Genomic DNA, 26,750 nt, shown 5'->3' with positions numbered 1-26,750 from the left:
TAGATTATACAGTTTAGCTACTACCAGCTATATCCTCAGTATGTTTAATAGATTATACAGTTTAGCTACTACCAGCTATATCCTCAGTATGTTTAATAGATTATACAGTTTAGCTACTACCAGCTATATCCTCAGTATGTTTAATAGATTATACAGTTTAGCTACTACCAGCTATATCTTCAGAATGTTTAATAGATTATACAGTTTAGCTACTACCAGCTATATCCTCAGTATGTTTAATTGTACATCATTGTGTGCATGTTTGCTGACATTTTCTTTACCAGTTTTTGGTGAGAAACAATATACTAGAAGATTAATCTAAGCCTTTTGTTTCGAGTTACTCCTCTGGGTTTGAAGCATCATGTTAAGAATATCAAAGAATTAATTAACAGGAGCTTTGACGCCTGTCCGCAGCATCTCTGCAGTATAGCTGCTACCCTGCGGTAAGAAAAAGAAAATAGACCAACCAAATAACAAGAAATAAGACCACTGCTATACATGGAACCAAATATTACCTTATTTTTGTTTTAGGTTGTCCAAAGCTAGTTATGAGAGCATCTTCGAAACCTATCTACCTGGGAATAGTAGCGCCAAAACATGATATTTGTTTAAAAAATTATCATCAAAAACTGGCGAAGAAAATGTCACAAAAAACAACTAGTAAACAGTCTACCAAACAAGGACTTGAAATTTAATTATAATAACATAAGAATTGAGGCTGTATATAAAGTGTGATATGAAAATATGGCTTATACGTTTTGTGATTGAAATAAATATTTTCATGTATATGTTTTCGAAGCTTAGGATTGTTTGTTTGCTTGTTTGTAGTTAAGCACAGAGCTACACAATGGGCTATCTGTGCTCTGCCACCACTGTTATCGCAACCCGGTTTTTAGCATTGTACCTGCCCCCCTCCCCAGTGGCACAGCGGTATGTCTGCAGTTGAACGCTGCTATCGTCATAACAAACAAACGTTATGACAACTGTAGCTACTGCCGTTTTAAACTCCGGATATAAATATGGAATGTTTCCTTTCAATGTTCTCACGCAATGATCAAATTAACTTCAACTATGAAGTCACAGCGTTTTTTCGGAACACCTCATTTCAACATAAAATCAGTGACAATTATTAAGTCGAAATGCATGTGCCATTAGGTTTTTAAAGTGTGAGTGAATACTTGCAAACTTTTGGATCTCGAAAACGGAACTGACGAAGTAAAAGGAACTCTCGAGAAGAAATATTTTAAACGTATTAATAAACAAATTATGAGTTGCTGTCGAAACTACATGGCGTAGAACTTACCGTACTGTACTGTGAATCGTAGGTTCCATGACTCGTGTGCGGTTGCCGCAAAATCATGTTTCACACTTTGGAATTGTTAGTGCGTTATAGGAGTGACGATCAAGTCCAACTATTCGGTTAAAATAACAATTTGTGTTATTGTTTTTTATTTGCACAATCTTAATATGTGTGTGTACATTTTTACGAATCGGCTCTGAAAAGTATGGATGTTTGAGAAAAACATTTTCAGGTTTTATGTATGACCCGGATTCTTTACTGTAGGTGTCTGTGACTTTTTGGTGATAAATTTAAAAAATAAACAAACAGTACACAATCCACTTGTTTTAAAATAATATATTAAAACAAGTCAAGCATATATACCAATGTCCATTACACCACTGTTGGTTATCACAGCTGTATCCAGAGCTTTGAACAATTGTCTCTTTTTCGTCAAAGCCCGTACAGGCTGGTTCAATTACTTTAGAACACAATTTGACAAGATGAATTATTCTTCCTGCTCTGTTATTACAATACAGTTTGTGATAAGTTCACTTTAATAATCGCCACTATATGCTATTTATGGCTAAACTCACAATCACACGGTCTAGATCTATCTCTCGAACTAAATTTTCAATGCATATTTATACCCCGACAGAGGACTGGAACGTTACACACACTATGAGATATCAGGATACAGCTCCAGGGTTTAACTTTATGATCTAAATAAAGAGAAAATGAAACCTTGTCTAAGAAACGTGTAGTTTCATGGTAAAAATCAATAACAGAAGCTCATGATAAAATAGCGGGCAGTGTTGAAGATTACATATTTGCCTTAACCTTTACAGGGTTGTTTTTATTATTGTAAAAGTGTCGAATACATGGGTTAAAGTTATATTAACTATTTTGATTTTGTATTTATGGCAAAGTTTTAAGTCTTTCTATCGCCATCTCTAATTTTGAACTGCTGACCAAGAGGAAGGTACCAAGTCAGCAGCACCATACCATCTACAATCCATATCAAGGGTTTGACTGTCACTCTTATAACGCATTCATAACAAAGGACTGGGATTTTTTTTAAATATCGCACGTATTCGAACTAGCTCTGAAATCCAGAGCTCTACTACAAGGCCAACCCGCACCATATATTAGTTAAATGTATAGTTTTTATTCTGATATACTTATAGAAATAAGATAGTTTTTTCTGTAGTCCTTACTTATCGATATTGTTGTAGGCTATGTTTTTAATTTAACCGTTTGTATTGTTGTTTGATCAGAAGGAGGTTGGACGTTACGTGAATACTAGGCTTAACTTAAGATTTAGGACAGTTTGAGCCAGATATAAAGAGCGAGTTACGCTACAATAGATTATGACTCATTATTGAGTTAGTCAAAAAGTCAATAAAATAATGATTTAATGAGGTTCTGAGTCTGTTAGTTACTTAACGAGTAACCAGTTCATGGTTTAGTCACTTTGCCTATTACTGTCTGTGTATTCGTCTGAGTGTGAAAAAGGTAACTCGAAAATATCTCGTCTGATTTTGGTCAATTTTGGTACAAATATTGTGTGTTTTTTCAAAGACCAAATTATTAACTTTTGGTTAATGCACGTGAAAATTCAAGTTCGTGTTGTAGATCAACCACTTTCATTTCAACAGAGGCTAATGGCGTTTTGGAACACAGCCAAAGCTCTACAATACCTTGGACTACAAAGTTGATCTTGGCAACAAGACATACACTGTTGAGGGCGAGGAATTCTTTGTTTTATATTTCAGGTTGCTTATGCAAATTTCCAAAACATTGTAAAGCAGGGATTGCACTCTCCTTCTGCCTGTCTAGTTAATAATTGGAATTATGTGATCATATAGGCTACTAATTCTGACAACAACTGGTGTGTAATCGCTACAACCTTCTCGTAATAACTTGTTATATCATTTCTTTGGGTTGCTTTCGTGTTTCTACAATTTTGTGACAAGGTTTTCTGTCACTCTTTATCGAAGTAAAAATCACTACTTAATAGATTGGGTAATTTGCACATTTTTATAAAAATTTTAGGGTTGATGTTCTCCGGAGTATGTCTTACAATGTTAGAGATAGTCACACTGACAGTTTGTAATTCAATTATTGTTGGCTGAAAGCTAATAAACAAAGATAAGATAAAGATAGAAACAATTAGTTCCAGTACTGTATTCTTGACTTTGTACATTTCATCTTAGATTTTGAATAGACATACCAAAAACTGAATACTCACATATTTTTTTTATTTATTTTTTTTACTTGAAGGAAAACTGATGAAAATCATTTGTTTCTGAGATAACATCAGATTTAACTCGTGCTTTGTAATTTCTTTATGCAGTGCTTCGAAGACCTAAACTCTTGGAAATCCAAAATTAATCATACTTTCTGATCCACGCCTGTAGGTAGAGCCACCTACTGGACATTACCAGTTAACACGACAATGTGTTGTCATAGCAACATGTTTCGTCTGTAATAATGCGGCACTTTGCCAATATACAAGGTATGGCTTTATCATGTTCTATTAAACTTCATAGAAATTATTTGCTTTCTTTGTATATTTAAAATTAGTTTAAATTTGTAACTTATTCATCATCAGTTATTATTTGCATTAGTGGCGGGATAATAATAACAACAATGGAACATGCTAAATAAATAAAGAAATAAACGGTAGATTTAGAGTTTCGGAAAGGAACATAAGTAGAATTATCTATGTGTTTATTTGTCAAGATATTTTTAAGCATCAAGCACGTAGTAACTGAGACTGTCGCAATTTCTAAACTTTTTGTTTAACAGCTTCAGAAATCAGTTCTATCAGATCCTTCGTGCAATGTTTATTCGTGTAACACAATCAAAGTTGATTAATTTCTTAAAACGTCTCCCTAATTAGTTAAGATATTTGCCATTGCACAAATAACTTAATTATTCAAGATTTTTGTCAACGATAAAATTAATGCAAATCAAACGAATTCTGTGAAACAAATATTTGTATTGACTGATATATCTTCTCATAGAGACCCTTTAAAAATAGAAGGGCACTACTTTTAGAAATCCAATCTGAATTTTAATTCTTGAGTTTTACATTATTTGGTGCACACGAGTTCAAACAAAACAAATGATTCAAATGTTCCGCTTTGGGTACACGATCTGGGGCTAAAGAAACAAGCTTCAAACAGTAGCGGTAAAGTGAGTTTTTAAAGAAAGTGCAAACTCTTTATATACCATTAACTTGACGTAGATAAGAATTAACATTTGTTTAGGATACTATATGTTTGTTTGTTTTTTTAACTTCGCGCAAAGCTACACGAGGGCTATCTGCGTTAGCCGTCCCTAATTTATCATCGTAAGACTAGAGGGAAGGCAGCTAGTCATCACCACCCACCGCCAACTCTTGGGCTACTCTTTTACTAACGAATAGTGGGATTGACCGTCACATTATAACACCCGCACGGCTGAAAGGGCGAGCATGTTTGGTGTGACGGGGATTTGAACCCGCGACCTGCAGATTGCGAGTCGAGTGCCTTAACCACCTGGCCATGCCGGGCCTAGGATACTATCTGTCTCTTGACAAACGAAAGAATTGAACCCAACCTCCCATTAATCCCTCTACGTGAAGAAGTTTGAAACGATAAAAGTAAAATTAGGAAACTAAAAACAAAAATTAAGGCAGTTCAAATAATATGGGAAAAGGATTGGTCATGAAAACAAAAATAATATTCTTATAAAAGATAATATCCTGAAAGTTTTGTGAAAGAAGTGGTTTATATTCTAGATTTTTATACTTGAAAATATTTCATGTACTGGGCGTGTATTAATTACAATGAATACACATTTTTAAACATAATATATAAGGAGCTAGTACCCAGAACAGACGGTCATTCTTCTTTTCGTTATTCGTTACAGCGAGTCACAATGTTTAGTCTGTGGTCATGTATACAGTTTGCTTCGTAGAGGCTGAAGATTAATGTTGAAACAGGAAAACTGCTACAGTATGGATTCTCGCAGACCCACTTTCTCGTCAATTCGACATGGTGGTTATTCGTATTATTTTGCTTCATCTATCATTGTGAACTTTCATCTTGTGAGTTTCTGCCGCTGAAGGTACTTTACTGAGGCAAACCTCGCACGTGCGGCGTGTGACAGTACGAAGAAGATAGCCACCTCGCCGCGTGCACCCGACAAAACTAGTTCTTCATTGCTTAATAAGCGTGGCTAGCATCTAAAATGGCATAAAATAAATGTTGGCGTTTTTTTAAGATGACCATTTTGATTTGAAACGGCACTTTCCCACACAAATCTATATTTACTTATTCAAGTGAGTTGAAAGTTGAAAAATCATAGTCATCAAATAAAATATTGTATATATTTATATATATAGTCAATGATTTGCTTAATCTTACATCATGTGGTCATTACGACCCCAACTAGTTAAAAAATATTGGCCTTGTATGACCCTCATAGAGCATTAACATTCACCCCATAGTAAATAATAGTAGTTTCATATGGTGTTTCTCACACTTCCAATTTTTTTTTTTTTTGAGGTGAGTATCCGGGAGTAGGACTGGCGTCCTAGTCCGGACACCGGGTGAGCAAGTTTTTGGCGTGACGGGGATTCGAACCCGCGACCTGCAGAGTGCGAGTCGAGATCGTAAATAATTCCACATTATATATAATATTTCAGAAACATGAAAAAAATATTAGTCATAAAGAAAAGTCCTTATATGGGCCTTAGATCTAATAAAAATATATCTAATATAACTAATAAAAATATTATACTTCAGGAAAATCAAAAACCAAAGGTTATAGGTAATGATTTCTGAATTATGCATAAATCATTACGACACGTGCTAAGTTACTACCTATAGTAACTGATTCGACAAGTGGTGAATTACCACGTATAGCAGTTGTTACGACAGATGGGGACTGAGTTTCCTGATTTAATAGGTGAGACAACATGTGAGGAGTCAGCATTAAACCATGGAATTATAAAAGTACAAAGGTACTTTACAGAATAAAGAAAGCTTAAGTCTGTGATTTTAATGTGCAATTATACCAACTCACACAAACATATAAAAGCAAAGTCTCGAGCAATATCATTTCACTAGTTATCGTAAAAACTCAATTTTCAACATAACTAATAAGTAACACTGCACTGAACAAACTATAAACTTTACTGTTAACACCAAAGAAAGAAGTGAAAATTCGCTATTTTAATTCAACATTTGTATTTAATAAGAGTTAACCAAAGTTAAGCATGGTGGACAGCACCACATGGTAAATGAATTCAAAGCTAAGATAAAACTTGTAAGTTATGCATGAGTAGAAACCTAAAAGAAATCGAGATTAAAGTTAACCGTAAGCATTAATTCAAATGGATCGTGTTCACCAACTTTTAGGGCTATTTAAACCTGGATTTAGTAAGACCTTTATTATGTTCAGTTAATCTGTAAACAGTTTAATCACCAGGTTTCTAATTTTGTGTTCAATTGTTTAGATAGACACATTTTCAACATATTGTGTATTGAATAATTATACAATTAAATGCTAAGAGTAAAGTTCCACTTCATACAAAGAAATTTTTTTCTGCGTGTTTTTAAATATACACAGTGATTTTAGATCGCATTTAAACTATCAGTGGAAGATTAATTACACTCTATGAGAACCATAATGCTAATGCAATGAAATGTTTTTGCAGATCGGAGTCGTGACGTCACAAGTGATGTGTTGAGCCTACGTATTACGTACAGCGAATTTCTTACAAGTCGACATGCATTGCCTCTACGGATAGATTTATGCCTGGATAGTGTGACATAGCCCCTTCCCAAAAAATATGTTCTTATAATGAAATCGATAAACAATGTAGAGATAAAGAACGCAACGTTTTCAAGAAGAGAGTCTCCAAAGCCCTGGAAACTAACAGAGAGGTGTCGAAGTAAAGCCTCAAAAATTACACCCTTGGCAAATCTGGAGCAACGCCCTCCTCTACAAAATATATACATTGGTTAAGAAAGTGAACCTTCCGACCCAAAAACCTATTGGGATTAAACTGGGCATATCTCCTGGGTAAGGTACCAAAAATATACAAAGGTTAGAGGTTAGCAACGGCTCATAAGCAAACGTACACAATCTTCCAGCCACAACTCAAATTCAACGGACGTTTCTCACAAACAAAAAAGTGACTAAAGAAATTATAATCTTAATACACCATTTGACTGCATACCTATAAAGTCTCCCGATTAAGTTGTAATGGAATTATGCGCCTTTGGCCTGCTAAAACATCATCTCGGAAGCCGGTGTTCATGCACAGTGATGAGCGTGTAGAAAGGTTGTCAAAATTTGTAGTTTAAGACTAATATCACCATTCTTTATTGAAGCCTTTTTCAATGGAAATTGAGGAGATTGACAATTATTGTCATTATATTGAGCTCGATTTACAGTGGAGGAAACAGGTTTAAGGACAACGCTCTCATCTGAATCATATTTCTTATACTGTGCGATCAACGCTTATCAGTAAAACATAAATGTGGTTGATATTGTGTTTCAATCACCGTAAATTGAACTTAACATGAAAAAATAGCATTATTATTTTGTTGATATTTCGTTTTAGTTTGTTTTTTTTACTACTACGTGATTAAGTATATTGAATAATATAAAATGGTTAAGCAGTGTGTTTTCTTCCGTACTACATATTCTTAGCTTATTTTCATCGGTTTTATTTTGCAAGTTTTATATCTTAAATGTGGAAGCGCAAAACCTCACAGAGTAAAATGTTTAGTACATCAACTGGCTTGGAAACCACACAAATGAAATTGCCCTGAATCAGAAAACCATTGTGATGAAGCTGAGCATATCTCCTAGCACTGTTAACAATAATTAAGCTTACAGCCGTTCCTAGAAATTGACGACCGTTTTTCGAGAAAAGTGGTCAAATATGTCAAGTTTCAGCAGTTCCACCCAACCCTAAGTTTGTCAAGTTCACTTATGCAGTTCCAGTGAACCTTTGTGCGAATGGTCTGCTTAAAAATGATCTAAGAAGTCGATTCCTTGTAGAGTGGAAGGCCTACGGAAAGGTTTTAAATATGTGTGGTCTAAGATAGAAACTTTTTACAATTGCAACAACAACACTGGGCAATAGTGTCTAATCATTATGATCAGAATGAGCACTATTGACAATGGAGCTGAAATGCTATTTTTATTTTTAAAACAATTAATTTTCATTATACTGCCTCATTCAATGCTTTAGAATGATGCACTCTTCATTTACACACCACACACACATACACACACATATATATATATTTAAAATAAAGTTACGCACAGTTATTATAATTTCAACATCTAAAAAAATAATACAAAACAAGCATGTCCATACCTTAAATTATGTTCTTAATTGAAAACAATGGAACTAAATATCTAAAAGAACACACTCGTAAAGGACAGACAAACAAACCTAGTGCACACACTACTGTGTAGAAAGGGTAAAATATACCCTAGAAAGGTAAGTGTCATCATTTTGACACAACATACGTTGTTCTATTCACTGTTTTAGGAGTAAAATTTCACCTCGAATTTTGTTTCAGTTTTGGAGTCTTGAAACCTACTCAATTAATGTATGTGTGGTTGCAGTTCGACACTGGTGATAAATGCATCAATGGATCGTTAAGCAAGAAACCTTCATAACTTTTTGTGCTTAACATGATCGTCCGATTCTTTAACGCAAATTAAATACTCAAAGGCATAAGTTTAAGTGGAAAACTATTTTTGAATAATCCCCAACTTGCTTGATCTCCATCTTGCGTGCTAATACGTTCAGAACGTTCACGAAAACCCTTTTTCCTGCATTTCTAGTCATGAAAAAAACTCTCACTACCCTCACACTGAACGATTCAGACGGTTCCAAATCATTTATCAAATAAGGAGAAGGGCTTTAATTTCTTCACACCTTGCACGTGCTGACCGACTCTGTTTCCTCCAGACGGCGCTTGAAATGAACCATGCTGGTTGTATATTAAAGCTCCTGTAGCGAACACTGCTGTACACCGACTGAAGGTGGACGTTATTGGAGTGGGTTGGGGGTGGGGATCATAGCCGAGCGGCTTGAACTCTGATTCTGCGGCAACCAAAGGCGTTATTACTAACCAAAGCCTCTCATTGTGCGTGCATAATGCTGCCCTTGTTGATGAAAGGGAGCTTGGGCGTGAAAATCGACTCCTGCAATCTTCTTATAATTCATTTCCTTGGTAAACCCTATACACGCACACAATATGTTATTTGAGAATGTATCAATGATGACTTGGTGTGCCCGTGTGCTATGTATGTAATGTTGAAAATATAGTGTGAATACGTATGTATGTGTGTGTTTATATCGTCTGTTGTAAAGGAAGTGGTAAGAGTATTTAGGGTGCGTAATAAACTGTTTGTGCATCATATTAAGTGAAATATATGGTGTAGTATTATTGTTTTTATATGTTTTATGTATTATGTTAAGTGAAGTTTTTCGTGTTCTTCCAGTAAAGTTAGGTACTTGTTTACATGTTATAAATACGGTTCAAATGCTGTAAGAACTTTAAAGATTCCTTTAAAGCTGGGGAGAAAATAGAGATACAGTAAATGAAATGTTTTAATACTTACCATTGTAGAGGGCGTGGTACCACACGGGAAACTCTTTACCCAGAACATCGAACACCAAATAGATCACTTAACGTAAAACAAAAACAGTATTATATCTACATCAGATATCTCACTTAATATAATACACGACAAGTTTAATAACTATACCAAATACTTCACCTATTATAATACACGTGCTGCTAAATACAAATACCAAATACTTCACTCAATGTGATAACAAGCAGTGTAATTCTAACACCAAATATTTCAAAGTCGTATAATATACAAATAATATATTACTACACTAAATACTTCATGTAAAGGACATACATGAGTACTATAGTACTCATACTAAATAACTCTCGTATTAAAATATACAAGCAGCATAATACTTACATTAAACAACATACATGAGTACTATAGTACTCATACTAAATAACTCTCGTATTAAAATATACAAGCAGCATAATACTTACATTAAACAATTCACGTATTAAATACACAGGTAGTATACGTAAATCAAAATAAAAGCAGTACAATACCTGCGTCAAATACTTCATTTAATATAATTCGCAAACACCATAATACTTCACTTAATATAATACATCAATCGTATAACATCTATATTTGAATACTTTACTTAACGGTGGGTCTGATGGCTTTTAACGCTAAACCTCTGATTTTAGTACCCACGGTAAACAGAGCACAGATAGCCCATTGGGTAGCTTTGTGCTCAACTACAAACAAACACTTAATATAATACATCAATCGTATAACATCTATATTTGAATACTTTACTTAACGGTGGGTCTGATGGCTTTTAACGCTAAACCTCTGATTTTAGTACCCACGGTAGACAGAGCACAGATAGCCCATTGAGTAGCTTTGTGCTTAACCACAAACAAACACTTAATATAATACAGAAGCAGTATGCCACTACACTAAGTATTTCACGTGATATAATACACCAGCAGCAAAATACTTACACAAATACTTCACGCAACAAAATATATAAACAGTGATATATCCTCAGAAATAAGTTGGAGGTTTCAAGCACTTTTTACTCTATAGTGTTGAAAATAGCTAATTATAACTTTATACACATTTCTATGGTCCTACGTGCACCTAAAGCAATCAATGCACTAGACACGTGAACTCCTGTTACTTTTAAATGTTTTGTGAGTAGACTTTTATTCATCCTTAATATTAGAAATGATATAGAACTTTGAATACCCAGTTACAACTCCCAATACTCTATAAATTTCCTCATCACATACATCCGCTAAAAAATGTAAATATGTTAGATCATCCACACCAGATATATCCTATAACACCAAAGACGAATTGTGAACATTGTCCTTAGGTGCATCTTATGGACACTATAGGTACTTTTTGGTCATTCAAATCCGATTCATCTTATGTACATTCTAGGTACTTTGTGATCATTTAAATCTGATTTGTCTCAGGGACATTGTTCATAACTTGTGATCTAGATTAGGTTCATCTTGTAGCAGGAGGAGTATCTTACTAACTCTTTTTCTACAAACATATTATAATTACTCACAACAGGTACCCCTTAGAAGTCTCTCAGACAATCGGTGGTACACTTAACAGACATAGTTAATGAACTCTAAAGAAAACGTGCGAAGATTTATTGCCTACAATTTGGCCTTAAGTAATACTGAAGCTATGAACTATTACTTGAACTGGTTGTCACCTATCATACCACAATTTGTAATGTTCAATTCAAGCTAAATATTTAGAAGATGAACTAATTAGGCAATGGGAAAAAATATTCCATGCCAAAATAATTATCACCGAGGGATCTGATCACGAAATTGTCACAACCAATATATTAACAATAATCGATGTGGCTACCATTCATGTCCATTGCTTGCATTCATGTGTAATATATATATATACTGACACAATCATAGGTTCATTCCATTTACAACCTGTTCGATCGTCTCTTTCCTCAATCTGTTATCAGAGGTTGATGGCTACAGTATTTCTTATTGATAGACATAGGTCGTTTTGATTACCATCACTGATTGACCTTGATGACAGATTTCTTTGAAAATCTAGCAAAAGAATCAATCTTTGATAACAGTGCTCCTACCAGGCAAATGTTATCATGTTCCCTTTGAAAATAAATTAGGTTTTAACTAGTCTCTAACCATAATAATACTACATCTCTGCTTTGAAAGACCACAAGATATTATCTGGCATGACATATTACTAGCTTAGTTTTCATATGCGTATGATAATCTTAGTTCTTGATTACACTAAATTAGACCATTAAAACATAGATAAAAGCCTGCAAAACCGAGTGGTCGAGGGTTCACTGGAAGCTAAGTAATGCTACATAGATGTAAGATAAATAAGTAAACACAGTTCTTAAGACGTGAAGAAAATAAACTAGCTTTATTCGCAATCATGTTTAGCTATAGATTATACGAGTATCTGCTACACAAGTGCTCAGCAGACACCAGTGACGTCCCCCAGTGGTAAGTCTGAAGGCTTATAACTCTCAAAAACAGGCTTTGTGCTTAAATAGAAATAAACAAACGCTGATGATGGTTTATTGCAAAGAACAAAATAGAGAAAGAAACTGGTGTGAAAAAAAAAATGAGTAAACAAATGAAGCAAAGTGGAAAATAATACGAAGAGAAAAAAAATTAATATACGTACTAATACATAAACTTGTCCTTAATTACGGTCACAGGATGTAGAGAAACTGTCACAAAACCTTTCTACTGGTGCTACTTTCAAATTTAAAAATAAAAAAATGAAGTACACAACAGTAATAGAGTTGGCGCCAAAAAAAAAAGAGCAGCCAAATATATTACATCATACTGTATGAGAAAATGTTCTCATTACACGAGAAAAATGCTTGCTCCTACGTAAATGGAATACTAATACACAAGACGATGAATACTAGCTCTCCCTCCTATTCAACCATTCTCTATCAACCATGTGCCATCCCTCTATAATCTGAGAGAAGTTTGTTTGTCTTCTAATTTCTCCTATGCTTTTGCATTTGTATCTGTCAGCATATTTAGGACAACAATGGTTTGTGAAACATTAATTCTACAATTACATTTCGTTTCAAATCCCATCAGGCATTTGAGGGATTTCATTTTCACACATTGTTTATACATATTTTCAAGATACACACAGTTACCTTAAGTAACATGTTTTTAAGTCACATGTTACGTATTGCATTTCGATAAAAAAAAATATTATTTAAATAATCAAGCCCTGAGTATATAAATAATTTTATTCTTATGTACTTACAATCTTTATACTGCCACTGGCATATTTCGGAAAAAACAAACACATTTTTATAACAATGACCTTTCTCTATAAAATTAAAAAATTAATCATATGAATGATATGTTAACTTTCATGAAGATTTCCCCGTAGGTCTGTCAGTATGTTAAATTTTAGTCTCCTTGTTCTTATTTGACATCGGATTTAGACTACATATATACTGGGTTATTATATATATATAGCCTATTCTACCATCCATAACTCGAAATTTATTGATAATAAAGCTATACTATTTCGTAGGTGAACTAATTGGGTAATGGGAAATTATTCCATGCCAAAATAATTATCACCATAAGGTTCTGATCAAGAAATTTGCACAGCAAACATGTTAACAACATTTTATGTTACCACCATTTATGTCCATTGCTTGCATGCACGAGAAAAATGTTATACACAGTTGAAAGATACTGTCTAAATTTGGCAATTGCACCTCAGTTAGCGACCTATGATATATTTCTGGTCTTTCAAGGTAGTTGGTACACTATGGTAAATCAATGACTTGGGGTGGTTCCATAGTCAACTCAGCGAGAGCTGGAGATCATGCTGGCCATGTGTGAGAAGTAAAATGTCTGCTGATTACTCAATCGTGGAAATCATGTCTCAACAATGCATTAGCAATCTGTGGAATGTGAACTGGAGTGCCTTTTGCGTGAAGACAGTTTCATCAAAATGACTCTTCCTTTCTGAGAAAAAAATTATAACATGTCCTGACATGTATCGATAGTGTTCACTGTCACAAATCATTTATTTGTGGATTCCTCAAAGAAATTAAGCCAAATGATGAATTTGTTCCTGAATCCAACTCGCATTGAACCTTCTCTTCCATTACACAAAGGAATCTAGAATGCTTTCTCCACAGATAACACAGTTATGAGTGTTGACCTCGTCATGGAGAGAAGATTGAATTTCATCAGTCAATACGATCTTGTCTAGAAAGAAGTAACTGACTTCTACTCAAACCAGGGATCACAATACAAAGGCTAACCACTTGTGTGCATGTTCTGACAGCAGTTTAAACGTGTTCTGTAACGTGTAGAGACACAGTTTCAGTATCTTTCTCATAACCTTCTTTACTATTGATAGTGGGAGTCTGATGTGCTTGACTGTATAACTGGTGTATCATTCCTCTTCAGTATTTACTTCTTCAATAACAGCCACTGTTTGTCAAAAGTCTGCCTCAACTTCAACAGGTAACATTACGAATTGCATCAACACCAAATCATGTTTGTTAAATTTTTATTTTCAGCTTATGAATAGCCTCATGCACCTAAACATTCGCTTTTTTCACGTCAGTAAAATTTTAACCCTTCATTAGTGTTATTACCATTGCATTTTAATTAATAACTTTAAAGAGAAGTTCTAAGATTCAGAACAAACTTGTTAGGTACCGTTTCTACAGGCTTAATTAAATGTGATATGTTTCAGGCTGGTTTATACGGTTCCTAGTATGCAGAATTTATTATTTTATTTTTTTGCTATTGTAAATCACCTTTCTTATGATCTAATTACTTTATATGTCAAATATTACGGTCTCTTGTTGATTAGGTTTCGTGTTATTGACGCTAGGATAGATCAGCTAATTTTATAATACCCTTGTATACCGGATGATTCAAAATTCCACTAACGGCATATAATTAAGAAATGGAGAAGAAAATAATGTCAGTGGTATAGAATGAGGTGCTGTAGGCCTACCTTGTGACAATATCATTAAAGATGAACTTCAAGTTAAGGTCCTTCAAAACGTTTCTTTATACACATGATACACCACAAAATGTGTAGGGCTGTAGGCAATACAAAGTGGAATATTTTACACTAAAAATTACCAAATTAGCTCCACAAAAATAAATTACAGATATGTATGCAGGTGAGATAGACACTCTCTCAGAATTACGAAATGGTGCAAACAATAAATAGCTATGTTCAAAGTGCTGCCCATATGTGACAAGTGTCAATATAGCGGCTTCATTATCATTATTGATTTGTTTCTGGTTTGCCTGCATGGCTTCTGTACACAAGTGAGTCTATAGTATGAAGCCACCGACACACATTTCATATAATCTGATCTGAAGGATGAATGTTCTTCTGGGAACCATTTCATATACAATCCACATAGTAAGACCTTGATAAACAGTTCTTCAACTAACATTGTGCCATTATATAGCTGATTTTGAATTGGCTATAACGCAATTTATGTGTGCTACCTTTATGTAGAGAGCTTTTATTTTAATAGTTTTGTAATTCTTTGGACACTTCAAAAGTACTGTGAGTGCACGTACAAAATTCTGACCTTGCAACTTAAACCTAGTTTTTTTGCTACCTTTGGTATGTTCGGATTTCGATCTTCTAAGATACAACTTCATATATATAGAAAGGGGTGTATTAATGGCTATAACTGTTGTTCTTGAAGAGCAGTTCTGGTAATTCTGGTTCAAAATGTTTCATTTGTTATTGTGTACACCTTTTTTCATTAAACAGTTTGAGTGTTTGGCTCCTATTAATAAAATTTACCAAGGATATGACCCTGACTAACAATGATATTGTCACATGGTAGGCAAACAACACTTCATTTCATACCACTAACATTGGACTTCTCAATTCCCCTATATGTAAAAACAACAGACAGCACAATAAGTTAGGCCTATAATGTTTTAAGTCATTGGGAGATAGGTAGTGATGCCATGTGCCATATGTAAATAATTATATATTGGATGTTCTAAGAATTTATGAGGATCTTAATAAAGTAGAAGATCAGTTTATGTGCACGACCTTCCTTTGTAAAACTTTCAAAATAATTTTCATGATAAGTCACAGTTAGGTAATGAATATTGATAATATTTTTCGAGAAGACTCATTTTCCTTTGTTAGCCCGGTGGGACGACGGTAAATCTTCAGATTTACAACACTAAAATCAAAGGTTCGATTACCTTCGGTGCACACAACAAATATCCTAATGTGACTTTGTTATAAGGAAAAGACACATATTTTCTCTTCGTTGATTAACACAGTCGTTTTTTTTTCAAAAACATTTTTTTTCATTAAAAAAAAATCAAACTTCCATATACTTGAAACTAGCATTTTAAGATTTACCAGTTCTCAAATAAGTATTGTAATACAATAAGTATTCCTATAGCAAGTTGTGATTGAACATGTTAAAATATTTTGTGTCAGAGATTTATGGATGTTACTAAAATCTAAGATATACCTAGTGTTCTTTTAAAAACATTTTACTAGGTACTCGAGAAAAATATGTGTCTCTCCTATTTGTGATATAGATGTCATCAGAATCTAAGATATGCCAGTTCTTAGGTTCTGATTACATCTTTTTACGATATATTCGACACAGGGTTTTTGAGTTTATCTACTAGTTAAAGACGAAACGTCGTCCATCTGTTGCGGCACTGATCTACAAGCAACTTGTACGAAACAACGACGTTTTCTGCCGCGACAAACAAGTTTGTCTTTTTAAAATACTTCCACCCTTATATATATGTGAAACAGACGATGCGCTACTTTTGGCATATAGTTAGATTTGAGGGTAGATTAGTAGAGATCGTGATGAGTAACAAAATCGAATCAGTTATACGCGCGTCCCACGCTTGGTATTGCTGGAGCACAAAAATCATAATCATTGGCTGAAATTTCTATTTACATTTGTTTGGTTGTAAAGGAAAAATGGTGACGCAACACCACCAGATTTTGACTTCGGCTACAACTCTATAATAACCCGCATGTTTTACCCGCAGCACATTTCAATTTTGAAAATGCTCAAATTAAAGCGCGCTTCTTCAGCTCAGCAGGCTAACAAAGCCAAAACCAGGAAAACAGTTCAAAGAGAAGACCCTGAAATTTATAATAAAAATTCAATGCCTTTACCATCACAATTAAAATTTTGCAGGGTCATACAATTGACCAAGTAGGAATATGTCTTTGCATATCAGTTTTTTCGCATGTTTCAAAATCTATAAGGATTTATCAAGAAGAACATTTGAACGTAACATTAAAATATACAGAAGTCAATATGACAATCAAGCAATACTTAAAGGAGATGACCAAATATACATAAAAAATGTTTTATTGTTACTAGATTATAGTTGATTTATAGAAAACATGCTCATAAAACATTTATTTATATATAATTTTGAGAAGAAAAATAAATCATTATTTCCCGTCATATGAAGGGCATTCAGCTTGTGTTATATAGTTTAAACTTCTGAAAACAAAATCTAATGACACCTGCTAATCCTCAAATCCTTCTGGCTGCAATACCTCACACATTGTAGGACATTAGAAATTTGAAAATAATACCTAATGACATCTGCTAGTCTTCAAACCCTTCTGGCTGAAACACCCCACTCAATGTAGGACATTAGAAATCTGAAAATAAAACCTAATAACATCTGCTAGTCCTCAAACCCTTTTGGCTGAAATAGCCTACTCAATGTAGGACATTAGAAATCTGAAAATAAAACCTAATGACATCTGCTAGTCCTCAAACCCTTTTGGCTGAAATAGCCTACTCAATGTAGGACATTAGAAATCTGAAAACAAAATCTAATGACACCTGCTAGTCCTCAAATCCTTCTGGCTGCAATACCTCACACATTGTAGGACATTAGAAATTTGAAAATAATACCTAATGACATCTGCTAGTCTTCAAGCCCTTCTGGCTGAAACACCCCACTCAATGTAGGATATTAGAAATCTGAAAATAAAACCCAATGACATCTGCTAGTCCTCAAATCCTTTTGGCCGAAATAGCCTACTCAGTGTAGGACATTATTAGAATTAACTGATGATCATTAATAAGATAAAATTGGGAAGCATTGGCAACACCGGACAACTGCCTCCTGCACAGGATATATCTGTATTTGGTACGAATAAGTAACAGGTAAAAATATAAAATTTAATTTCATATAATATATTTTTCCAATGCTCGGTGCTAACGTTTTTTACACCAGATCTTTTCCCCTAAACTAGCTCAATAATACTTGTTTAAACATGGTTAATAGTGAGAAGTTAAGAGAACAAATCGCATTTTTTAATATGGCTTTCTATCCCGAATACCTACCTCCCGATTTGTAGTTTTTAAAATTGTCTAATTTGTAACTGGAATATTAATTTTCTGTCTTGACCTTTTCTGTTTTAAACATATATCGGTCACAAAACATGCTGTTGTCGTTCATTCTGGATAAGAAAAAAAAATGGAAACCTCTCTTTAGGCCATTGAATAGTATTTTAAGAGTTGTCACAAAGCTGATGTGTTAGCTTTAAATAATCTGGAATGAACTTATCTTTATTCTGTATTAAAAGTCTGATGTCTAATGACGTCCTGATGAAGAGACGACCTGATTGTCTTGAAACATGTTATTTCATCGTCCTTTATACAAGTTTTTTGAAGCTGATGGACCAGCATGCTGTGGTCCTCATTTCGAAATCAGCAAGCAAGCCAGTAATGTGGTTTTCTCAGCCTTCATAGTGCTTTGTGATTGATGTCTGGATAAATAATATAATAATGATCACTGGGGTTTGGCACCGTCTCTCTCTGCCATATTAAATTCAGATGAGAGAGAATAGAATTTCAAATGTCGCTAGAAACTTCAGCTGCATGACCGGCGGCAGACTGATTACCCGTGAGCTCGGGCCTACGCTTGCACGTGGGAACCGATTTCCGGTCCACTGTATACGTTTAAGAGAATGGGCTGGCCTCTACTTTGGCTCAAGCAATAACGTAGGTACCTTCGTCCGCACGAGTTGTTTCCCGCCTTCGTGCGGCATTACTGTCGGTCATGATGAATGATCTTCGTCTGGTCATTTGTTGCTTTTTTTTTGCTTCTTTTTCTCCTTCTTACCCTTATTTTTTCACACATCAAATTACCCATGTCTTTCATATACTGAATACAAAAATATTTTACTGATGAGTTGCATGATATCATTTGGTACTAGCTTCGAATATTAACAATATAGCATCGTCAAAAAATCAAGCTGGATTGACCTGCGTTGTAGGCAGTAAGAAAGTAATGCTAATTCATTACGTTGGAAACTATTTAAGTGACTAGCAGTTGTGATCAGGTAAAAAGAAAAAAAAACACGTAACCATGCAAAAGAAATCTCATTTTTATAATGCAACATTAATTAGTAGATATCCTAAGCCTTTTTTAAGACAAAATCTAGTTGAAAGGAATTATGAGTCTTTAATTTCTAACTGTCAAACAGTCTAATCAACTTAACAACCAATTTTCTTTAATTAACCACTAATTATCAACAGCCAGTTTCACAGCCATTAAGTATACTAAGGAATTACTTAGAAACCAAACAATACCACAAACTTTTCAAATATAGATGTGTTTGGCCCTTGTTAAAAGTCACCTTAACAACTGACATGATCATTCAAATTAACCCACATCTTTGAAACTTCGAAAAATAATCGGTAAAAGTGATAATGAATTTTCAATGAAAATTGTTAATAATTCCTTCCGGTATTTAAAATACAGAAAATTATTCAGTTAATTATCTATAACTTTAATTAAAGATATCATTTTTAAGCAATGAGCGAAATACGATACATGTAAATTAATGACGTACAACCTGATTTTTTTTTCCTGGTGACGAAATATAAGATAGTTGGAACTAAAAGTTATAAGTATATTTACCATTGAATTAAATCTATACAAGGGATAATTGGAAACTGGTTCGATTGTGGCCTAGTGGTTAGCTTGTCGGACTTGGTATCCGTCATTCTCGGGTTCGGAACTTGATACTTTTAAACTCGCTCGCACTTTCGATTGTGGATGGGTTATAAAAGTGACAATCAATAGCTAAATTCGGCTAAAAATAGCCGTTTAATGCAGCTGGGTTATTGCCTTTACTCTGGTCAGCAGTTCAAAATTACAGACATCTGTTCCTGAACCATATGTATCTCCGACTTACTCAATTAGTTCATTGTAAGCTTGAGGCTTATTCGGTGAACAAACAAACAAATATTGGAGATAAATTATTTCTTTTAGTCTTGTCTCCCGATAGGCCAGCGGTAAGTCTACGGAGTTATAACGCTAAAATTGGGGTTCGATTCCACGCGGTCGACACGGTAGATAATCCATTGTGGCTTTGTTCTAAAACAAACAAACAAACAACCTTTAGCTCTCTGTCGGTCATGGCGCAAATAGCCTAGTTGCTTTGCGCCAATGAACCCCACCCAACCAACTGCCCGTCACCTGAAGTACCAGGATGGTTTAGTGTACACAAAACACTGTCGACATTTTTTCAATACAGGCTTTCCTGACGACTGTAACCGATACAGAATTTTTAATTACATGTATAATATTTTTTTTTAAAGTTAAATATATCGATGAAGCTTCGGACTCTGCCTGTTAAATAATATAATTATGTATCTAAAAAGCATTGTATTAACGAATTATTGATTTTCAACAGCCTGTGTCACCGATATTAATTTTACTAAAGAATCACTTAGAAACTCCTTATATTGGCATTATTCCGCCTCCGTTAATCGAGGGGCCTGACATGGCCAGGTGGTTGGGGTGCTCGACTCGCATTCTGCGGGTCACGAGTTCGAATTCCCGTTCCACCAAACATACTCGCCCTTTCCGCCTGGGGTCGTTATAATGTGACGGTCAATCCCACTAGTCGATGGTAAAAGAGTATCCAAATAGCTGGGAATGGGTGGTGTTCACTAGCTGCTCACCTCTAGTCTTTCACTGCTAAATTAGGGACGGCTAGCACAGACAACACAAACCAAACCGTTCATCTAGGCTGAAGCAACCAGTTGTCGGTTAGGCTTTGCAGTAATGCAGTCGTGATCTCCAGCAGTAGCACAAGAGAAGTGATGTAAAGTGGTGTTGTTTCTGAAGAAAACCTTTCTTTTCCCTTTCAGAATTTTTCGATTTATGTCGGCGTAGCATGGAAACATGTATTAAGAAGACTTATTGAATTTCATAAACAGTATCTTTATTTATTGAAATTTTAAATTATAGTATTTAATGTCAATACCTTAAGTTCCATCAAACGATTTCAAATGAGGATGTCATTATCACCACCTTAGTTCTGTGTAATCAGAGATAAAGAAAATATGGTCGATATCCCCCCACCCACCCCCAAAAAACGACACCAAAAAAACAATATTGTCTGTGAGTTCAACTTAACTGCAATACACCTTCCATGTGTAATGTTGTGGAACAGACTCTGTCAATAGCATCAAATACATATCAACTTCAAATTCTAATGCGTTCTAGATTTGAACAGGTTTTACAGCAAGCAGTTTAAATTTTGTTCATAAAATAATTGCAATGCGATTATATGAAGTGCATTTCTCAGATCAGTTTTGGAATTTTAGCAACAATTCGTTAGATTTTAAAGCTGATGGTTTTCATGTTTAAAAGCATCACTGAATTTGAGAGATGTTAAAATTTGAGAGGTTTCGTTTTCACAAAAAAACAACAACAAAATTTGCATCATAATGTAACCAGAAAATACTCCCCTTCCGTTTACTACGTAACATATGTTAAGTGTGGATTTTTGTTATGAATAGAATCACACAGCTTCAGCACGTAATATATGTTAATTTTGTTTTGTTCTGTTAATTATGTGTTCACTAGTGTAGCTTTGAGTTAAAATGTTTGATTCATAACAAATATTATTTATACCTACTGAACTTCTCACTCATAAATAATTAAACACACAATTAAGACCGTTATATGAATTTATCCTCCGTGTTGTTTAACCCACATATATGTATTATTACAAAAACACAATTACAGAATTGATTATGAAGGAAAATTATTGATTACTTCCTCACGCATATTGAACCTTTACAAGTTAGACAGTTCTGCCGATTTCTTGGACGCCTTTATAAAATTATAGTAAGAAGGTGTTCTACTTTTATATTTTTACATAAGCTTATCAATAATACAATATTTTGAATCCAGAACCATGGTAATATCAAAACAAAATACTTCTTAATAGTAGCATTGTCTATACCAATTAATTCGGAAAGATTCCTTCTAATCAATTATAAACCTATTAGTGAATGTGAACAGCATCATTTTGAGCCTGTTATTATTATGTGTTTATTAAAACAAGACCAGTTGTTTAACTAGAGACATAAAACTAGTATGTAGTTATATTTATGGTCACACTTCGTATCTAATACGTAGTATAGTGTTTTGCCTTGCCGATCTGTGAATCCGCCCCGAACTTCAGATCCAGAGGTGCGTTATAAGAGTGAGGGTTAAATCCCTCTATTTGATCCAGCAAGAATAGCCCAAGAGTTACCAAAAGAGAACATTTTCCCCTTCATTAAACTCTTCTTCCTGTTTCCTCTATTTTAAAGAAACCACAATCTTCCTTACACTAACATCTTCTTCCTACTTCCTCTATAGCGAGAAATAGATTTCAAGTAGTTCGGCTTTATTTTGTAGCATTATAATACGCGGGTGTTGGTTTTATTTATCTATGTTTACTTCTATGCTTAAAAACAACTTTTTGTTCTCCCGAATAGCATTATATTATTTCAAAGCTATGCATAATTACATAATTTTAAGATATGCAAATCTGATAATTAAACTGAATCCAAGAGTGATAATATTTGCAGGTCTTGAAAGTACGAAATAATCATTAAAGTTAGAAAAAAAGGCTTTTATTCTCCAGATAATGATAAAACAATTTTTAATTTCATCCAACGTTTCGCCAATGCGGCTTCATCGGAGCTAGTAGTACAATAACTGAACCACTAGCCCTGATGAAACCGCAATAGCGAAACGTTGGCTCAACTAAAAAACTTTTTATCATTATCTGTAAAGTAAGGGTCTTTTTTTTAATTTTATTGTCAAAATTTCTAGATCCTTCCAGTATGCGCTACAAGTTTCAAAAACAATGAAATAACCATTAAGCATCTTTGGGCGGTGATATACTAGAGCATAATATATTAGCTCCATATTTCTGGAGTTCTTCCTTATGCAGCACTATGCTCTCTCGTTCAAAAGGAGCTTTTCATTTGTTTTTTGTCATGAAATACTACAACTTTAGAAAATTAAATAACTTCTCATGTTCTTTCTTTTACTGTTTTACGTTCACTTATAAATCTTCCTTTTGAGAACATTAGTTTAGAAAATTCTCACGCTAACAAATCAGTTTGGATTGAGTATATAAAAAACTAGCCTTCTCAAAAGCCCTATTTTTCATGGTCATTTGTAATCTTCAGGCACACCCATGTCGCGATATTTGAGTTATATAAATACTGCGATAACGACAGTAACTGAAATATACCTCAGTTTCTGTTTTGCATACCAACGAAATAGCGGGAAAAAGAGTGGCAATACCAGAAACTTGATTGGTGTTTTGAGTTAATGTGAGAAGTATTGAAGGTGGTTTTGCTACCGTATTGAAAGGCTAAACCATAACTGTACCTTAAGATAAAGTTACTATTGCGGTTCCACAGCATAAAGCTTGTAGACTGGAAAGAAATATTCCTTCTGATTTTTTCTTTCAAAATGTGTTAAGGGGAATAAAATTATAATTTTCAAAGCACGTAAAGAAATAATAATCATTATTACTTTCATTTGTTTAGATTCACAATGAAGGTTATCTGTTAAGCACTAAGATAATTTTGGCATCTGTGCTTCAGTTCAAAGGTTATCTGCTTAGTACTAAGGCAGTTTTTTCATATATGCTTCACTTCAAAAGTGATCTGTTTAGTACTAAGGCAATTTTAGTACCTACGCTTTACAACAAAGGTTATCTGTTTAGTACTAAGGCAATTTTGACATCTATGCTTCACTTCAAAGGTTATCTGTTTAGTAATAAGTCAGTCTTAGCACCTACGCTTCACAGCGAAGGTTATCTGTTTATTCCTAAGGCAATTTTAGTACCTACGTTTCACAACGAAGGTTATCTGTTTAGTACTAAGGCAATTTTGGTACCTACGCTTTACAACAAAGGTTATCTGTTTAGTACTAAGGCAATTTTGGCATCTATGCTTCACTTCAAAGGTTATCTGTTTAGTACTAAGGCAGTTTTAGCATCTACGCCTGTGAAAGCTCCTTTCACGTATAACCCTGATGTCTGAGAAAGAAGTGTTGAGTGCTTATAGTTTATTGCATTAATGTACGATTGTAAATATGTAAAGAGCGGCAAGATCGCACCCGGAAACCCGTATTCCTTTCTTACTCGGCTGTATATTTAGTCAACTCCAGTTCTCGCAAAGATTATAGATACCGACCTGCTGCATTTGCTTTGTGAACACATTTTCCCGCCTCCAACTACTGTAGTCCATTCTTTGCCAGGAAGAAAGATAACGGGGGAAGGGGTAGCGTATAGAGGGGAAGAATATCAAATCGCCTGCCTCCTATAGTTCATGTTTAACTGTTGAATATGGATGAGACAACTGTCGCAGAATAGCGTTCAGTCTCTATACACAAGCTGCCTCCCTTGGTGGTGGTATTCTTGCCCCGGAAGTAATCAGGAGCATCCCCCAAAGACTCGGAACCTTACATAAATTCTGGAAAATCTCGCTACCGAAGGATAAAATATGGCTTCCGCTGGTCTGAATGAGAGCTAAAATCCTCAGTTATGCTTTCTTCCATTGCGTTATGACAATCATAATGTATCTAATAATGGTGCTGAGAGAAATGATCGATGACCAAGTTTACTCTCTTCCTGGGTCCTGTATCAGTCGTTCATTGAGTAACATTGGCTATAAGACCACTGTTTACTGAGCTTTTTCCAAGTGAGATATCTTTTCATGTTCGTAATCAGAAAATAACATAAACTTGGACTCACGCTTTCTCAGCATGAAGCTAAGAATGTTTTCATTACCATTACTGTTTTACTTTAAAATTTTGCCTAATTATAAAAAGTACCCTGTCATCGAAAGAAGTATTATTTTTATTCAAGAAAAGATGTACAACTTTTGATTATAGTTACAGCGTAAAAATCTAATTGTTTATTTTAATTAAATACAGATATTATATTTCGAGTTGTTGTTTACATAAAGGGCATTTTTATTTCTGTCTGAAATCTACTCTTTCAACATGTTTTTGTTCGTTTCTAACATTATAAATAACAAAATGTGTTTCATAAAACTTCCAAAATTTTCAGGCCTTATTAAACTACGATTTTGTTTCTTTCAGGCCTTGAAAACAATGCATCAACAGAGAAAATTATATTCATTAAGTATTTGCTGCCTGGACTGATTCTTTCTCGAAAAGTTGAATAAACTTTTACATAGTTTACAGTGTGAACATTTCTTAACAAAAAAGTATATCGCTTTCTTAGTTACAATTTTTCCTCCTATCTTGTTTGCTTTTTGTTTATAATTGTTCAAGTAAGAGAAATTCACACATGCTGAAACGCCCATACGCTTCGATTTTGTCAAAACAATCATTTCCAAATTACAGCTCTGTTCGGAAAACGTGAATCAAAAAACGCTGTGTTCAATAAAACTTCGTTGGAATTCATCGTCTCATGAGCTCTATTTGCATACTGGTGTGAATACAATGAATTGAAATCACGTAAACAGCGCATTCTTAGCTGCTTTTATGTTGTTCTTGTTGTTCGTTCTAATAAGATAAACTTTTGGCCATCCTTCCGAAAAAGTTGAAAGAGTCCTACTTCAACGTTTTTGTTTGTGTTATTACCAAACATTTCTTCAGAAACAAGTTGGTTCTATATAGTATTTTATTCAGTCTCTTTAAAGGTTTTTTTTCTTTAAAAATATTCACCACAAATTACTTCAGCTCTTAACGAGAGTTAAAAATTGCAGATGAGGAAACACGTGATATAATATCTCTTGATCATTCTGTTGACTGGGTAAAGAAAGCACAAACAACAATTTAACGCAATGAGTTGTCGAAATGTAATACGTGTACGACAAAAATAAAACACAAAGTATAGATTATTGTTGTTTTCTTAGAGCAAAGTTACACGATGGGTTATCTGTACTTTGTCCACCGAGGAAACAGAGTCCTGCATTTTACCGTTGTAAATCCGTAAACTTACCGTTAGCCCACCTGGGGTCCAAAGTATAGATTATTGTTGTTTTCTTAGAGCAAAGTTACACGATGGGTTATCTGTACTTTGTCCACCGAGGAAACAGAGTCCTGCATTTTACCGTTGTAAATCCGTAAACTTACCGCTAGCCCACCTGGGGTCCAAAGTAGAATAATATAAACTAACCATTATTTGTTACTCGTTTGTAAGGCTTCTATAAGAAGGAGTTTCAATTAGAAATGTAAAAAAGACCAAGTCGGTTTATCCTACTCAGGGAAACTATAAATATGAGCAAATGTTTCGAAGTTCATTTATCGATCTTTATAACTTCCCTTTCTTTTCAGGAAAAGGTTTTTTTTTTTGCTTGAAGTTAAGCACTAGGCTAGGCAATGGGCTACCTTCGCCCTGCCCACCACGGGTGTCGAAACCCTGTTTATAGCGTTGTAAGTGGATGGTTTTTATGAAATAAAGTATCAGCTTAGATAGGCAAAATCTAGTCTCAAAATATCCTTTC

General features: G+C 34.4%; 1 long non-coding RNA gene across 1 annotated transcript; it reads left to right on the top strand.

The window, feature by feature from the left end:
• Positions 1-3,646: 3,646 nt before the first annotated feature.
• On the top strand, positions 3,647-25,481 carry LOC111086639. Its single transcript, XR_002611375.1, has 3 exons — positions 3,647-3,797; positions 6,990-7,357; positions 25,378-25,481. It is a non-coding gene; the product is annotated as an uncharacterized LOC111086639 (long non-coding RNA).
• The last annotated feature ends 1,269 nt before the right edge of the window (positions 25,482-26,750 follow it).

This window comes from Limulus polyphemus, unplaced genomic scaffold (genome assembly GCF_000517525.1).
Source record: "Limulus polyphemus unplaced genomic scaffold, Limulus_polyphemus-2.1.2 Scaffold47, whole genome shotgun sequence".
NCBI classification, from domain to species: Eukaryota; Metazoa; Arthropoda; class Merostomata; order Xiphosura; family Limulidae; genus Limulus; species Limulus polyphemus.
The sequence above is the reverse complement of the archived record's forward strand: the minus strand, read 5'-3'. Positions and strand labels throughout refer to the sequence as shown.